Here is a 15,329-nt window from a genome sequence, read left to right on the forward strand (position 1 = left end):
CTCATAAACCATGTGAGTTAAAGTATTTACAAGATGAATACAAGAAACACAAAACACGCGTGAACGTAAAAGACAAGGATTTACTACATTACTGCATTTGGTTAGCGAATTAGAAATTCACTATCTGGAGTCACGGGTAACATAAACAGAAGACGGGGCTGTGTAAGCAACGGCCTGTTTTAGAGCAAGCTGGGCCCACCGGTATGGATTTCCAGCTTGACAAATTTTGTTTTACCAAGCAAATGATCATCACCGTTCAACCCCACCCAACTGAATTTACAAATTATACAGAACAAAAGCATTTAGGAAGGAACAGCGAAATACAGACAATGACAGCCCTGGTACTTCTTCCGCCTTTATGGTTTAACGGATTCACATGCAGCATTTACGTATGTTTAACAGTCATTGTTGGAAAAGGCCAATCATGATCACATAGCAGCTTCATTCCCAGATTAATGCTTTAAAACCTAAGATGATCTGGGGCGCCTGGGTGGCTCAAGTGGTTAAGCGTTTGCCTGTGGCTCAGGTCATGATCCCAGGGTCTTGGGATCGAGCCCCTGGTCAGGCTCCCTGCTCAGCAGGGAGTCTGCTTCTTCCTCTCCTTCGGCCCTTCCCCCTCCCCCCACGGTGTGTACTGGTGCTCCCGCTCTCTCTCTCTCTCAAATAAATTAAATAAATAAAGCCTAAGATGATCCCTGTGCGTGGGAAAAAGATCCAAAGTGCAAAACTAAAGTGTTTGCAGAGGGATGTTACCCACACAAGGTGCTGCTAAGTAAAAACAGGTTTTATAACGTTAGGTATATTCTGCACATATCGGAGAAGCGTGAGGGGAAGGATAATACCATTGTTCTAAAGCCTGGCCTTTCTACTGCAATTGCCAAAGCAACTGAGGCTCCTTGGATTATCAACTGTCTGAGGGAAGTGGATTTTATCACATTGCAGCAGACTGCTATTAGGAGGGCAAACTGTCATTAGTCCCCACACATTCTCCTTTAAATTGACAAATGTGTTAAGTTGCACATAAAAAAAAATAATAATAAATAACACTGCTCTTAGCACACAGGGATTTATAGATGAGAAAGGCCAATTTTAAGCACTCCAGGGATGAAGCCACAACCAGAAGAAGTCTGGAATGAATACTCCAGAAGTCACCCATCTCGGTGTGACTTTTTATTCTGATGGCTCAGAGGGGGCAACTGTGTCCCGGGGCACTCTATCTCTATTCCAGGCAGCAGGAAGGGGAGGAAAGGAAGGAAAAGGAGAGTGGTATGTGCAGTTGCCTACTCCCTTTGAAAAGATTTCCTGGAAGCACTACCTATGACTTATATTCAGAATGTCACTACCTGACTGTGTCACATTTGAGTAAAAGAGGCTGAAAAAAGAATCATTACTCGGGAGGCACATTGGCACCTCCAACCATACTGGGATTCTCTCTCTTTTTTAAGATTTTATTTATTTATTTGAGAGACAGAGAGAAAGCATGAGCAGGGGGGAGGAGCAGAAGGAGAGCGAGAAGCGGACTCCCTGGTGAGCCAGGAGCATGACTCGGGCGGGGCTCTAACCCTGGACACTGAGATCATGACCTGAGCCGAAGGAAGATGCTGAACTGACTGAGCCCCCCAGGTGCTCCATCCTGGGATTCGGTCAAGAAGGGAGAGAGAGGGAATATGCAGCGGGGAGGCAACCAGCAGTATCTGCTACTGATATGAATACACTGCTTTATTGTCCAGTTGTTTCTGTGTAGAAACACAAAAGGACATACTTTTGTAAAGTTCTGGGAAAATGTTATCTGGCAGTGATGGCCATCTCCTGAATCTCCAAGCTCTAGCTGCTGCATGTGACACTCCAGAATGACTCTGAAACGCTGTTCACTATTGTACTTTTTCCTTTCTCCCACCATGCCCCCACACAATCTGAAATAAAGATTATAAAAGAACCAGTGCTTTAGGGTAGGAAGGTAAAAAGCTAGAAGTGAAGAGCATGGAAGGAAAAGAAAGGGAATTCTCCACTATGCCCAGGCTCTGTGCTAGGCACACCACACGTTTTACCTGTGTGTAATCACACCGCTGGGATTCATGAAGGAGGCGGTTTCGTCCCTGCTGACAAAGTAGAAAACAGAAGCTCACCCTCCACGCTTAGGGCCTTGACTGAAGTCAGACACCTTAAATATTTTGAACCTGTGTTCTCTGACTCGGAAATTCAGGTTGTATCATAAAACAGACTTGAGCTTGTAGTTAGGAAGGGAAAAAAAAGAAGACATTTTTAATTAAAATATATGAAACAAAGCAAAACAAAATAGCAAAAAAAAGGACCAAAACATCCAACTGCACTCTTCAGGCTTTCTATAGACAGACTATGCCTACATCACGTCGGTCCTACATTTTACTGTTGCCGCCTCCGTAACTGATACGGACGTGCTGCTCCGGAGGGAATTCATACTTTCCTGTAAGAAAAGCAAACTATGTTGCTGAGGTATGCCATCTGTTTGCATGCAGCCACACACGGGCCAAATCTGGTAACCGGAAGGTTTTCCAAATTGAAAAACACTACCCATAAATTAGGGATGATAATCGATGGAAAGTTTGTTTTGTAACTGAAGTAAATATTTTCTAGGCATAATGTCACCAAACACAGAAATAAATCTTAATGTTCATTTTACTTTGGCAGATACAGGCGTATACAGATAACATAAAAATGCCTTGGATAGTGTAAATCTTTAAGACTAAATGTGGAGTATTATCTCATAAAGGCGTGACATACTCCAGAAAGAGGGTGTCCGTATGTACTTAGTTTCTTCAGGGCTTCTGGATATAGCCTCAAAAAATTAAAAAAAGGCTTAGAAGTTAAATCATTCAATGCTCAGACTGAAAATGCTTGGCTAAATTTGAAAATCCAAAGTTCTCTCCTTTGGATTTCTTCGGCCCGGTGTGACCACTGACAGAAAGTTGTAATGATTGGGGCGGCAGACATCGAAATACTCTCCAACGCCATGGCAGGTGCCTTCTTCTGAGGCCAGAAAGCTAAAATACTCCCCTTTCCGGCCTCTTTCCTTGCCATGGGACCCTACTGTGTTCAATGAGATGGAACAGAAAGGAAAGCTTTTTTAAAGGAATAGACAGCTGGCAAGCTCTTCTGAGCCCTCTTTAGATTTTTGCTCTTCTCCCTTCTTTCTGCCTGAAAACTGATGGGATGCTGGACATGCAGCAGCCATTTTGTCACCATAAGGGAAAAATTACATGACATGGGTAAAGAAGTAGAAGATGCTGAGCGTTTCATGACACTGTGAATACGCTGCTTTAGCCCTGGACTGCCTGCCTCAGAATTTATTGTTACATAAGAAAATTCACTATCATAAATTTTAGCCACTATTAATCAGGTTTTCTCTAATTCGTAGCTTGGACAGAGTCCTAACTTATAGAAACCAGTACAGCTTACAGCATATATATGTTCACTGATCATTAGGCCATATCTCTGGCAGAAACTTTTAAACATTAGTTAGAAATATCTAAACAAAATATATTCCAAAGTCTTAATTTTCATTTTCAGGGATTTCTTCTAAAATAAGATTATACTTGTCCTTTCTTTATAAAGTGGAATAAAAATGGAAGGAGTTGTAAATAAACCTAAAAGCTAATTTTTATCAAAATTCTAAATTGAAATGGAGATATACAGTTGGTGACTCAAAAGGAATTTATATGAAAATACCCTACGGCCTCCATATAGTATACATGTTTGTCTGTTTCTTCACCTGTTTTTATTTTTTTTATTTTTTTTAATTTTTTTTTATTTTTTATTTTTTATTTTTTAAAGATTTTATTTATTTGACAGAGATAGAGACAGCCAGCGAGAGAGGGAACACAAGCAGGGGGAGTGGGAGAGGAAGAAGCAGGCTCATAGGGAGGAGCCTGATGTGGGGCTCGATTCCATAACGCCGGGATCACGCCCTGAGCCGAAGGCAGACGCTTAACCGCTGTGCCACTCAGGCGCCCCTCTTCACCTGTTTTTAAAACACCATTGCTGGATATCAGTATTTAAGTTTTCAAGGCAAGGAAACTTTTTATTTTTTATCAAATGACATGACTTTGTCAGGACATAATATGAGCTTATGTGTGACTTCACAAAAAGAGAAGTGTATTTTCATTAACATAATACACACATGGATATATAAAACACAATATACACACTTTCAGAAGAGAGGTAGTAAATTTGATAGATATTATGTCAGTTTAAGGTAGACGTGCAAATAATTTATGAACAATTTCGATGTTATACAGCTTTCGAGATTTACTCAAAGAGAAAAGACAACAGAAGGTTTCAACCTGTTTAAAACTTACTCTGCAGCAATCCGTTAAAAGAAAAATGGAAAATCCCATGCCACTTCTTCCTTTAAAATAATTGACATTTAAACAACTGCCAAATGCATGTGACCTTTGTCCTCCAGTGATGGAGAGTCTGATAATTCTTCACGATGAGCAATCTCAAAGTAAAATTTGAGACCCATGCTTGGAATTTCAGCTGCACATACTCAAACCCTCTCCATCTGGTAAGTGGGGTGTGAAGGAGCCCATCTGAGAAATCCATTTATGACTGGACACCTGCCCAGGCAGGAAGCAAAAGCCGTATTCAGACATGTATAAAGTAACCAACTCCCTGTTAGAGTTCTTATCCAGGACTTGGACTGTTTTTTTATTACATTTGCTTTGGAGCACTTAATAACCAAATGGATTAGAAATTGTTCCATTATTAAGGAGCCCATCAGTATTTCTTTAGACATTCGAGTTTTCGATTCAAATACTTATGAGAAGCCTCATTAAGTTTCTATTATCCTGCAACTCATTTCCAGTAGTCAGAAAAGTAGTTGGAAAGGCAGAAGAAAAAGAGCAGGAGGGGAGAAAGGAAATAGGATTAAATTAATCAGGTGGAATTCTTTTTAGCATCATTCTTGACACTATTGAAACACAGCTTGATTCTCCAGATTACATTCCAAACGTGTACAGAAAAATAACACCAAATTGAGAGAATTTCTAAGAATGCGGAGAGCTGCTACCATAAAAGCCGCCAGTGTCAAGCATGGGTGAGCCTGCCTTCTGTCATCAACTCTGCCTTCCTGTTCCCATTGGTTAGTGGGATCAAATCCTTAAAGATGCAGAACATGTCTTTGTGTAAAGATGTGTGACGATGGGCCCTGAGGGATTCAATGTGAAGACGCAGGTAATTCCTTACCGTGCGACTCTCTGGCACTCGCATTTGATATGTCCCAGAAGCAGCATGAAAAGGCCACAGGCATTGTCATCTCCTTCAGAATCTTGGCTTCTGAGGGGTTCCCTGTGGCTAACGAGGGCTGCGTGGCTGTGCAGCAAGGGCTGGCTCGCTGCCCTCATCTGGATCCCCACATGAGCTCCTCTCTACTGACCACATCATCATTTTCTTCCAGAGACTGTGCTTCTTAGACCAAATGTTCACTCCCCCTGTCAACTTTATGAGGAGTGACTCCCTGCTCTCTTGGTTAATCTGAGGTACTTCTCAAAGACTGAAGCATGAGAGTTTCTTTTCAACATGTTAGCCCAGTACATGACATAGCCACACATTGTCTTCCCTAACTCATCAGCTTTGTAGATAAGAAACGTCTGGTAGGAACTCAAAGAAATTCTCATCATCCCTTTTGGTTGGTCTCTGCTAGGATATGATAGGTTGTAAGACCCCAAATGCATGTCTACTGATTCTGGCGTGTTGCCAGTGACACTTTTCCAACATGAGATGATGCAACGTTGGAAATGTGGTTGGCGGTCAGTGGCCAGGAGAATCAGCACCATGGCCAGGGCAGAGGGAAGAAGATGGTGGGGCAAGGGCCTGAACCCCTGCCAAATACCACTGTCTCCAACAGGTGGATTATTTTACAGTTCCTTTTCCCCAAGAAGTGTGAATCTTACTAGAGTGATAATAAGTATCCTCAGCTCACGAGGTTATCTGAATCTCTCTGCCCTCTTCTTTCACTGTATTTTAGCAGTACAACAATCAGATTCCCGATTTCCCCTGCAATGAGCCTGCATCTACTGTTACTACTATTAGAGCATTCATACTACAGCAACAAAGACATTTTTCCTACCCCTAAAATTAGACCATGTAAGATTATGTCACTTCTGGAAACTGTAAAAAAAAATAGAATTGTATTAATTTTTGAAAAACCTTTAAAGGTTTATAATTTGCATCATTCTAAAGTAGATATTTTCCTATGGTTTACATTGTCTCTCCTTTTCCCTCATTTCATCAAACACAAAATACTTGAGTCCCTAGAGTCTGATTCATTTTATTATTTTTGTGACATGTACAAAAATGCTCAATATTGATATTTTCTAATTTATGCTTAAACTTTCTTAGACTTACTGGTGGAATTTGAGGTCTTCAAGATTAACTGAATGTGTAACAACTGACTTTTTTCAACCTAGTGGGCCCTTAGTATTTTATTTTTGTGCTTCAACATAACATGGGATTGTGAACCAGGAAAATGCTTTTTAAATGAAAGGATAAGCTAACCATTTCACTAGTTAATACGAGAAGGTTTCTGAATGGCCAGAGTCTCCTTTGCCTCTTAAAGCAGATTTTTTCAATAAGAAGAAACAACATTTTTAGACAAATCAGCCTTAACTCTACAATAAACTCACAGATCATTGGTGCTATGAGAAAATCTATTATTTATTTTATTAGGTTGAACCAGAAATAGCCAGTAGAGAACTATTTCCACCAACAAAAACAGCAACATCATATGTTTCAACTAATAAAAAGAAAACTGCCTCCGGAGGGATTAACAGACTTGCAAAAGGTCAGTAACAAAGCTGGAATCTAAACCAAGACCTGCAGATTCCACACCAGGTGGCCTTGCATTTTAAGCACACAGAGCCTCTTAATACATCAGTTGTCCTTTTATTACAGTTTCTGTTTTCTACCATTTAAAACATTCCTATCACAGACACAGGAAAGAATTAAGGGGATTTTGCACCTAAGGAGTAACAAAGACAATAAGAAGAATGTTTAACGTTTGATTGGCTACTACTGTATGGACTTTAAATGGGTTAAATATTACAATTTTAATTGTGTTATTGAAAATAAGTTTATTAGATTTCTTTACCAATTTAGAAAGTGATACTATTAGTTGACAAATATACAAGACAAATAAGAGCAGAATTACAAAGAAAATTAAGAATGAACATAGAAAAAGGAACAGGAAACTGATACAGATATTTTGATGTACACTCTTATTTCAATGTTTCTGAGCTTCTCTGATTATTTCCTTGAACAGATTCTTTGAAGTGAAATTCCTAGGACACAGGGTTTGCATGGCTTCTGAGAGATACTGACAAACTGCCCTCTAGAATTATTATTCCAATTTATATCTTCATTAGCTTTGTTTTGAAAGTGTTTGACTACCTCCTGCCCTCCACAGTAATTTTTCATATTTATGCTACCCTGTTCTTTTTCTCTTCTTTTATGAACCACTAGATCACATTCTCTGACTTTTTCTTTTTTCAAAATATTTTATTTATTTATTTGAGAGAGAGAGCATGAGAGAAAGAGAGAGAGAGAGCACAAGCGGGGGGGGGGGAGGGCACAGAGGGAGAGGGAGAAGCAGACTCCCTGCTGAGCAGGGAGCCTGATGCAGGGCTGGGTCCAGGACCCTGGGATCACCACCCAAGGTGAAGACAGATGCTTAACTGACTAGGCTACCCAGGCGTCCCTCTCTGACATTTTTTCATTTGGATAGTTTCACTCATTTCTATGAATGAGACCTAAACTAACACGCAAAAATACCATCTTAATATAAATGTCCTTCAAATCGTAGAGAAGATATTGTTTATCACTGATGTTCCCTTCAAAGAGTAAGCACAATGAAGAGGGGTAGCAAATAATTACTTTTTCATCATACCATCATAAACTAGACTTATTTTTAGAAGTTAATCTTTGCTTATCAAGATCTGGTTTGGGGTGTGTGTGACTTAACATCTCTAAGCCACCCTTTTTTTCTAGACAAAAGAAATATCTGGCATCTAGTTAAACTTTTGGTGGATATATCATTCTCCAATACTATCACAATGTATATTTAAAACTATTTCCACTTAAAAGCTGGTGGTGGAATTCAAAAGCAAAGTGCAAGTAATGTAATTCATGTCATTAAATGAAGTGAGTTGCTCAAAAATAATAAAGCAAATTTTGAAGATTTCTTTATTAATTAACCCTACACATTTCTACCCTCCTCTGGTCTTTCACGTTTATTCTATATACTCACAAAGAATCTTTAACATTATTTCAAGTTGACAAGTCTAACACCTCTGTCATTTGAAGTTAAATGTCTTTTCCCTGAACTCAGACTTTTTCACTTTGTGTTTCCATCATCTTGTATATTATAGTTGCTTGCTTTGTTTTTTAAGGATTCTTGGTTATTATGTAGGAATAAGATCATAAGATCAAAATAGTAAGATCAAAAATAAACACAAGGGGGTCTTATCCAAAACATTAATTTCTAATCAACCTGTATGATAAACAAAGAAAAGGATATAAAATTTATAGAATTTAGCATTACTTAATTCTGATTCTCCTATCATGGATTTACTTTATTTGGCATACCCCACTGTAAGACCACTTGTGAAAGACCACTTCTTTAAATAACAAAAAATAAGAATAAGTCATGGCCTTTACTGTAATTTCTATATTTGCATTTTCTTTAATGAGATTGACAGAAAATACAAATGCCTTCAGAGGGAATCAGTTTCCCATGTGTTGTTTCTATTATCTAATCACAAACAGGCAAGAAATCAAGAATTAATGCTTCTCTTTGGTAACTGTCATATTTTTGAGATTCTTGATTCAATTTTTAACATTCTAGCCAAAAAAGTTTAATTATTATAATATGTCTACACTATCACAAATATAGAATTTGTTAAATATTTCTATTTAAAGGCAAATGGTATCAAGGACTTCTGCTTCCAAAGACACGGGGTAGATGTACTTTATTACTCCCATGAAGGACATCTAAAAATCTCTGCACATTACATACAAAATGAACACAATAGAACTTTAAAAGGAAAAGAGAAGAACAGCTAGGGACCTCAAAACCCAAGGGAAAAAAAAAGGTGGTGAGTCCCCTGAACTTTTTGCATTATATATCCGTGACTTGTTGCTAAAAGAGGCAGCAAGCTGGAAATATCAAGGGAAGTAGACTAAAAAGGCCCAACAGAACGCTTTCTCCATCTAGCCAAACAACCAGAAAAAGAACAGCCTAGCAGGACTGCAATATTCAGACAACAGCTGCTCTACTCCAACCAAATAACACAGAAAAACTGGGGACCCACTCCCAACTATAGCAGCAAAGAACAATTAGGGAGCCTAGACTACCACCCTTCAGAAGCTATAAAGAGGCACTCCAGAAAAGGCTGAGTATGGAAAGAACTTGGACTTTCATACCCAAAAGATAGTAAAAACTACCCCTCCTCTTCTTATAGCTTTCTTTCCTTCCCTTGGGTGTCAAAAGAGGAGAGTACAGAAACTGGATTTGTACCCACTCTAACAGTAAGAATGTACTACATTCACTTCACAGACTCTTATAACATAATACCCAAAAGGTCCAGGTTTCAGTTGGAAATCACTCATCATCCCAAGAACCAGAAATTTTCCAAAATAAATTAAAAAAAAAAAGACAATCAATAGATATGAACACATTGATGATAAAGATATCAGAGAAAGACTTTAAAAGAAGCCATCACACATACACACACAAAACTTCAAAAAACAATTATGAATATGCTTGAAACAAATGAAAAAAATAGAAAAAAGTAGAGACTCAGCAAAGAAATCAAAGATATATGGAAGAGCCAAATATAAGTTTTAATAGTGAAAAATACAATAATCAAAATTAAAAACTCAGTGAATGGGCTCAACGACAGAATGGAGGGAACAGACGAAAGAGTCGGTAAATTTATTTGAATATTACAGATTAGATTGAACAATAGAAATAATCCAATCTGGAAAACAGTGAAAATAGACTGAAAACAACAACAATAACAACAACAACAACAACAACAACAACCAAAAAGAGCCTCAGGAATCCATAAGACCTTAACCAAAGATCTAACATTCATTTCACTGAAGTCACAGAAGGAGAGGAGAAAGACAGGTTACAAAAAAAATACTCAAAGAAATAATAGCTGAAATTGTCCCTTATTTGCAAAAGACATAGACCTTCAGGTTCAGGAAAATGAGCAAACTTCAAACAAGATAAATTCAATAAAGAAATACAAAATAAGATACATCAAAGCCAACTCTCTGAAAACTAAAAACAAAGAAAAATAATGAAATTAGTGAGAGAGAAATAATGCCTTATCTACCTTTTCTTTTTATCTAGGAGAAAAGTAATGTGAATTACAGCAAATTTCATATCAGAAACTATGGAGATAAAAAGGAAGTGGGACAACATTTTTTAAGTCCTGAAAGAACTGTTTACCCAGAACCCTATAACCAGTGAAAATATCCTTACAGAATGAAAGATAAATTAAGACATTTTCAGATGAAGGAAGAGAATTAGTCATGAGAAGACCTTTTCTAAAAGAAGTACTAACGGATGTTCTGTAAACATTAAGGAAATAATTGAAAAAGAAACTTAAAACATCTGGAAGGAAAAGGGAACACAGTAAACAAAAACATGGGTAAATACAATAGATACTGTTTTGCTCTTGAATTTTCTATATTACGTTTGCTGGTAAAATAAAAAAAAAATTAAGACAGCCCAGTATGGTTCTAAATATATGAAGAGAAGATATTTAAGGCAAATACTATATATGAGAAACAGTGAAAAGACATAAAGGGAGGTCGGGTTTCTATTCTGTACTCAAATTGGTAAAATGACACCAGCAGACTGTCATAAAGTATGCATATACAATGTAAAACCTAGAACCACTACTACAAAAGCTATATAGAGAGATAAACATAAAAACACTATAGACAAATCAAAATGAAATTCTAAAAATGTTCAAGTAACATACAAGGAGTTAGGAAAAAAATGGAGGAATGAAAAGCAAAGAGAACAAATGGGAAACAAAACTAAAACGACAGATTTAAGCCTTAACATGCCAATAATCATGTTAAATGTAAATGGTCTCAACATGTCAATTAAAAGAAAGAGATTAGTAATGTGAATGATCCAATTATATACTGTCTACAAGAAACTCACTTTAAATATAATGATATAGGTAGATAGAAAAGATGGAAAAAGACATACCATGCAGGCATTAATAAAAGAAAAAAAGCAAGAGTGGCTATATTAATATCTGATCAAATACAATTCAGAGCAAAAACATGTATTTATCACAGAAAGAGAAATATTATATAATAATAACACGATGAATCCACCAAGAAGATAGAGCAACCCCGAGAATGCACCAAAAACAGAGCTACGAACAAGTTAAGCAAGCAAAAACTAATAGACAAAACCACAGTTGTAGCTGGAGACGTCAAAACCCTTCTCTTGAAATCGATAGTACAACTAGACAGAAAATCAGAAGGCTATAAAAGAACTCAACAATACCATCAACCAACAAAATTTAATCAACATTTATGGAATACTCCACAGAACAGCAGGACGCACAATTTCTTTTCAATTGTGTATGGAATATATATCAAAATATACCATATTCTGGGCCATAAATGAAAGGCTCAACTAATTAGCAGAATTGAAATCATACAGTGTACTCTCTGACCTCAGTAGAAATCAAACTAGAAATCAATCACCAAAAGAGAACATGAAAGTCTCCAAATACTTAGAAACTAAACAACACACTTTTAAACAACCCATGGGTCAAAGAAGAGGTTTCAGGGGCGCCTGGGTGGCACAGCAGTTAAGCGTCTGCCTTCGGCTCAGGGCGTGATCCCGGCATTATGGGATCGGGCCCCGCGTCAGGCTCCTCCGCTATGAGCCTGCTTCTTCCTCTCCCACTCCCCCTGCTTGTGTTCCCTCTCTCGCTGGCTGTCTCTCTCTGTCGAATAAATAAAATCTTTAAAAAAAAAAAAAAAAGAAGAAGAGGTTTCAAGAGTAATTAAAAAGTAAACTGAACTGAATGTAAATGAAAACACAAAATGTCAATATATGTAGGACACAGTTATTGCAGAGCTGAAAGGGATGTATGTAGTACTATAAGCTTACACCAGGGAAGATGAAAAGTCTAACATAAGTAATCTAAATTCCTACTTCAAGAAACGGGAAAAAAGAACAAAAATATCAGTACAGGATAAAAGAAGTTAATAGTAAATATAATTGCAGGAATCGTTGAAATTAAAACCAGAAACGTAACACAGAAAATCAATGAAATCAGCTGATTCTTTGAAAAGATCGATAAAACTGATAAACCTCAAACCTCTAATGGGTGACAAAATACAAGAGACAATACAAATTAACAGTATCAGGAATGAAGTGGGGATATCACTACAGTTTCTGCGAATATCAAAACAATAAAAAAATAATATTATAAACAGCTCTACAGACATAAATTTGACAGTTTACTTGAAATTGATCAAGTCTTTGGAAAATACAAATGACCTCACCTTACTCAATATAAAACAGATAATTTGAATAATCCTACAACCATTATAGAAATTTAAATAATAATTGTAAATTTCCTAAAAAGGAAAATCTCTAAGCTCAGACAGTGAATTCTATCAAACATTCAAAGAATTAACATAAATGCAATATAATCTCTTCCAGAAAATAAAAGATGTGAAAACACTTCACAATTCATTTTGTAAAGTTAATATCACCCCAATGCCAACATTGATCAAAGACAGTACAGGGAAATAAAACTATATACCGACATCCCTCATGACTATAGAAACAAAAATCCTCAACAATGTATTAGCATATAAAATCCATGTATATATAAATTATACACCATGACCAAATGGTATTTATTTCAGGAATGCAGGACTGGTTTAATCCACCAAATTAAAAGGCTAAAAAAAAAAAAATCACATGATCATATCAATCAATGCAGAAAAAGCATTTAAACAAATTCAGCATCCATTCATGATACAAATTCTCAGAAAAAAATAGGAACAGAAGGAAACTCCCTTAAGTTCATAAAAAGCAAAAGAAAAGCCACTCTCCCAACTTTTTTTGGTAACTAGAGGGTCCAGTCCGTGAAGTAAGGCAATAAAAGGAAACAAAAGGCATACAGATAAGAAAGGCAGAAATAAAACTGTCTTTATTTGCAAATAATACAATTGTCCAAAAATCCCAGAGAATCTAAAAATAAACTGAAAAAGAAACCTTCTAGAAATTATAAATGTGTTCATCAAAGTCACAGGATATAAGATACACATAAAAAGACAACTGCATCCTTATATACTAGCAATAAGCAGGTGGACACTGAAATTTAAAACATGATAGACACCATTTACAATCATTCAAAAAGAGGTAGTAATCTAACCAAACATGTATATGCCTATATCCAGAAAACCACGAAATGCTAATATAAAAAATTAACTAAAATGTAAATAAATAGAAATATCATGTCCATTGACTGGAAGACTCAACATTAAAACGTTGTCAATTCTCCCCAAACTGATATTCACATTTAATACAATTCCTATCAAAGTTCCAGCAAAGCTTTTTTTAAGACTGACAAGAATATTCTAAAATTTATATAGAAATCAAAGAAATCAGAATGGCTAAAACAACTTGGATAAAGAACAAAGTGGAAAGAATCCAACTGCAATGTTTATTATAGTTGGAATAATCAACATCGTGTGGTATCAGTGGAGGAAGAGACACTAGACCACTGGAACAGAATTGAGAATCTAAAGACGGTACCAGAGAAATATGCCTAAGTGATTTCTTGGAAAGACGCAAAAGCAATGTAATGGAAGACAGCCTTTTTGATAAATGGTGCTGGATCAAGTGGACATTCATAGATAAAGCAATGAACCTCAACTTAAGTCTTATATCTTATAGATATACGTTAACCCAAAATATATCACAGACTTAAATGTAAAGTGCAAAAACATAAAACTTTGAGAAAAAAGTAAGAGAAAAACTTCAGGATTTAGGGCCAGGAAAAGAGTTCTTGACACCAATAGCAGGATCTATGAAATGAAAAAAACTGCTAAATTGAACTTCATCAAATTTTAAAACTTTTGCCCTAAGAAAGGCCCCGTGAAGAGAATGAAAACACAAGCTACAAACTGGGAAAACATATTAGCAAACCACATATCTGAAAAAAGGACAAGTATCTAGAATATATAAAGAACCTCAAAACTTAAGAGTAAAAAAAATAAGTAATCCAATTCAAAGATGGACAAAAGATATGGACACACATTTTACCAAAGACAATATGTGCCTAGAAAATGAGCAAATGAAAAGATTTCAATATAACAAGCATCAGGGAAAATGCAAATTAAAACCATAAGGAATGTCACTAAACACCTATCAAAACAGCAAAGATAAAAACTGGGACAACATCAACTGCTGGTGGGGATGAGGGAAATGGAGAAACTGGATCACTCATACCTTGCTGGTGGGACCATGAATGGTAAAGCAATTCTGGAAAATTGATAGTTCTTATCAAATTAAACATGCTACCACCATATAATCTAACAATTGCACTCTCAGGCATTTATGTAAAAGCAATAAAAATTTATGTTCACACAAAAACTTGTACATATGTATTTACAGCAGCTTTTTTTCTTTATGGTAGCTTGAAACTGGAAACAATAGATGTCCTTCAGTGGGTGAGTGGTTAAATTTGGTATGGTAGATACATCTATACCATGGAACACTAGTCGGCAATAAACAGAAACAAACTATAGTTGACCCTTGAAAAATAAGGGTTTGAACAGCACAGGTCCACTTATACACTGATTTTTTTTTACAGTACAGTATGTAAATGTATTTGTTTTTCCTTGTGATTTTCTTAATAACATTTTCTTTTCTCTAGCTTACTTTATTGTAAGAGTACAATATATAATACATGTAACATACAAAACATGTGTTAATCAACTGTTTATGTTATGAGGAAGGCTTCAGGTCAATGGTAGGCTAATACTAGTTAAGTTTTTGTGAAGACAAGTTATATGTAAATTTTTGACTGCATAGGGGATCAGTGCCCCTAACCTACTAGTTGTTTAAGATCAACTGTGTATTGATAAACAAACAAACAAGCAAACAAACCCTGAACGGTCTCCAGAGAATTACGGTGAACAGGAAAAATGCCAATCCCAAAAGGTCATATTTCGTACGATCCCATTTACGTAACAATCTTGAAATGGTAAATAGCAGAAATGGAGAACAGCCT

General features: G+C 36.5%; 1 protein-coding gene across 2 annotated transcripts in view; it reads right to left on the reverse strand.

Moving 5' to 3' along the window:
- Positions 1-15,329, reverse strand: part of PRR16 (proline rich 16) — a 180,962-nt gene that overhangs the window by 140,052 nt on the left and 25,581 nt on the right. The window lies entirely within an intron of this gene.

The sequence above is a fragment of the Ursus americanus genome, chromosome 5 (genome assembly GCF_024610735.1).
Source record: "Ursus americanus isolate L20-20 chromosome 5, mUrsAme1.1.p, whole genome shotgun sequence".
Lineage (NCBI taxonomy): Eukaryota > Metazoa > Chordata > Mammalia > Carnivora > Ursidae > Ursus > Ursus americanus.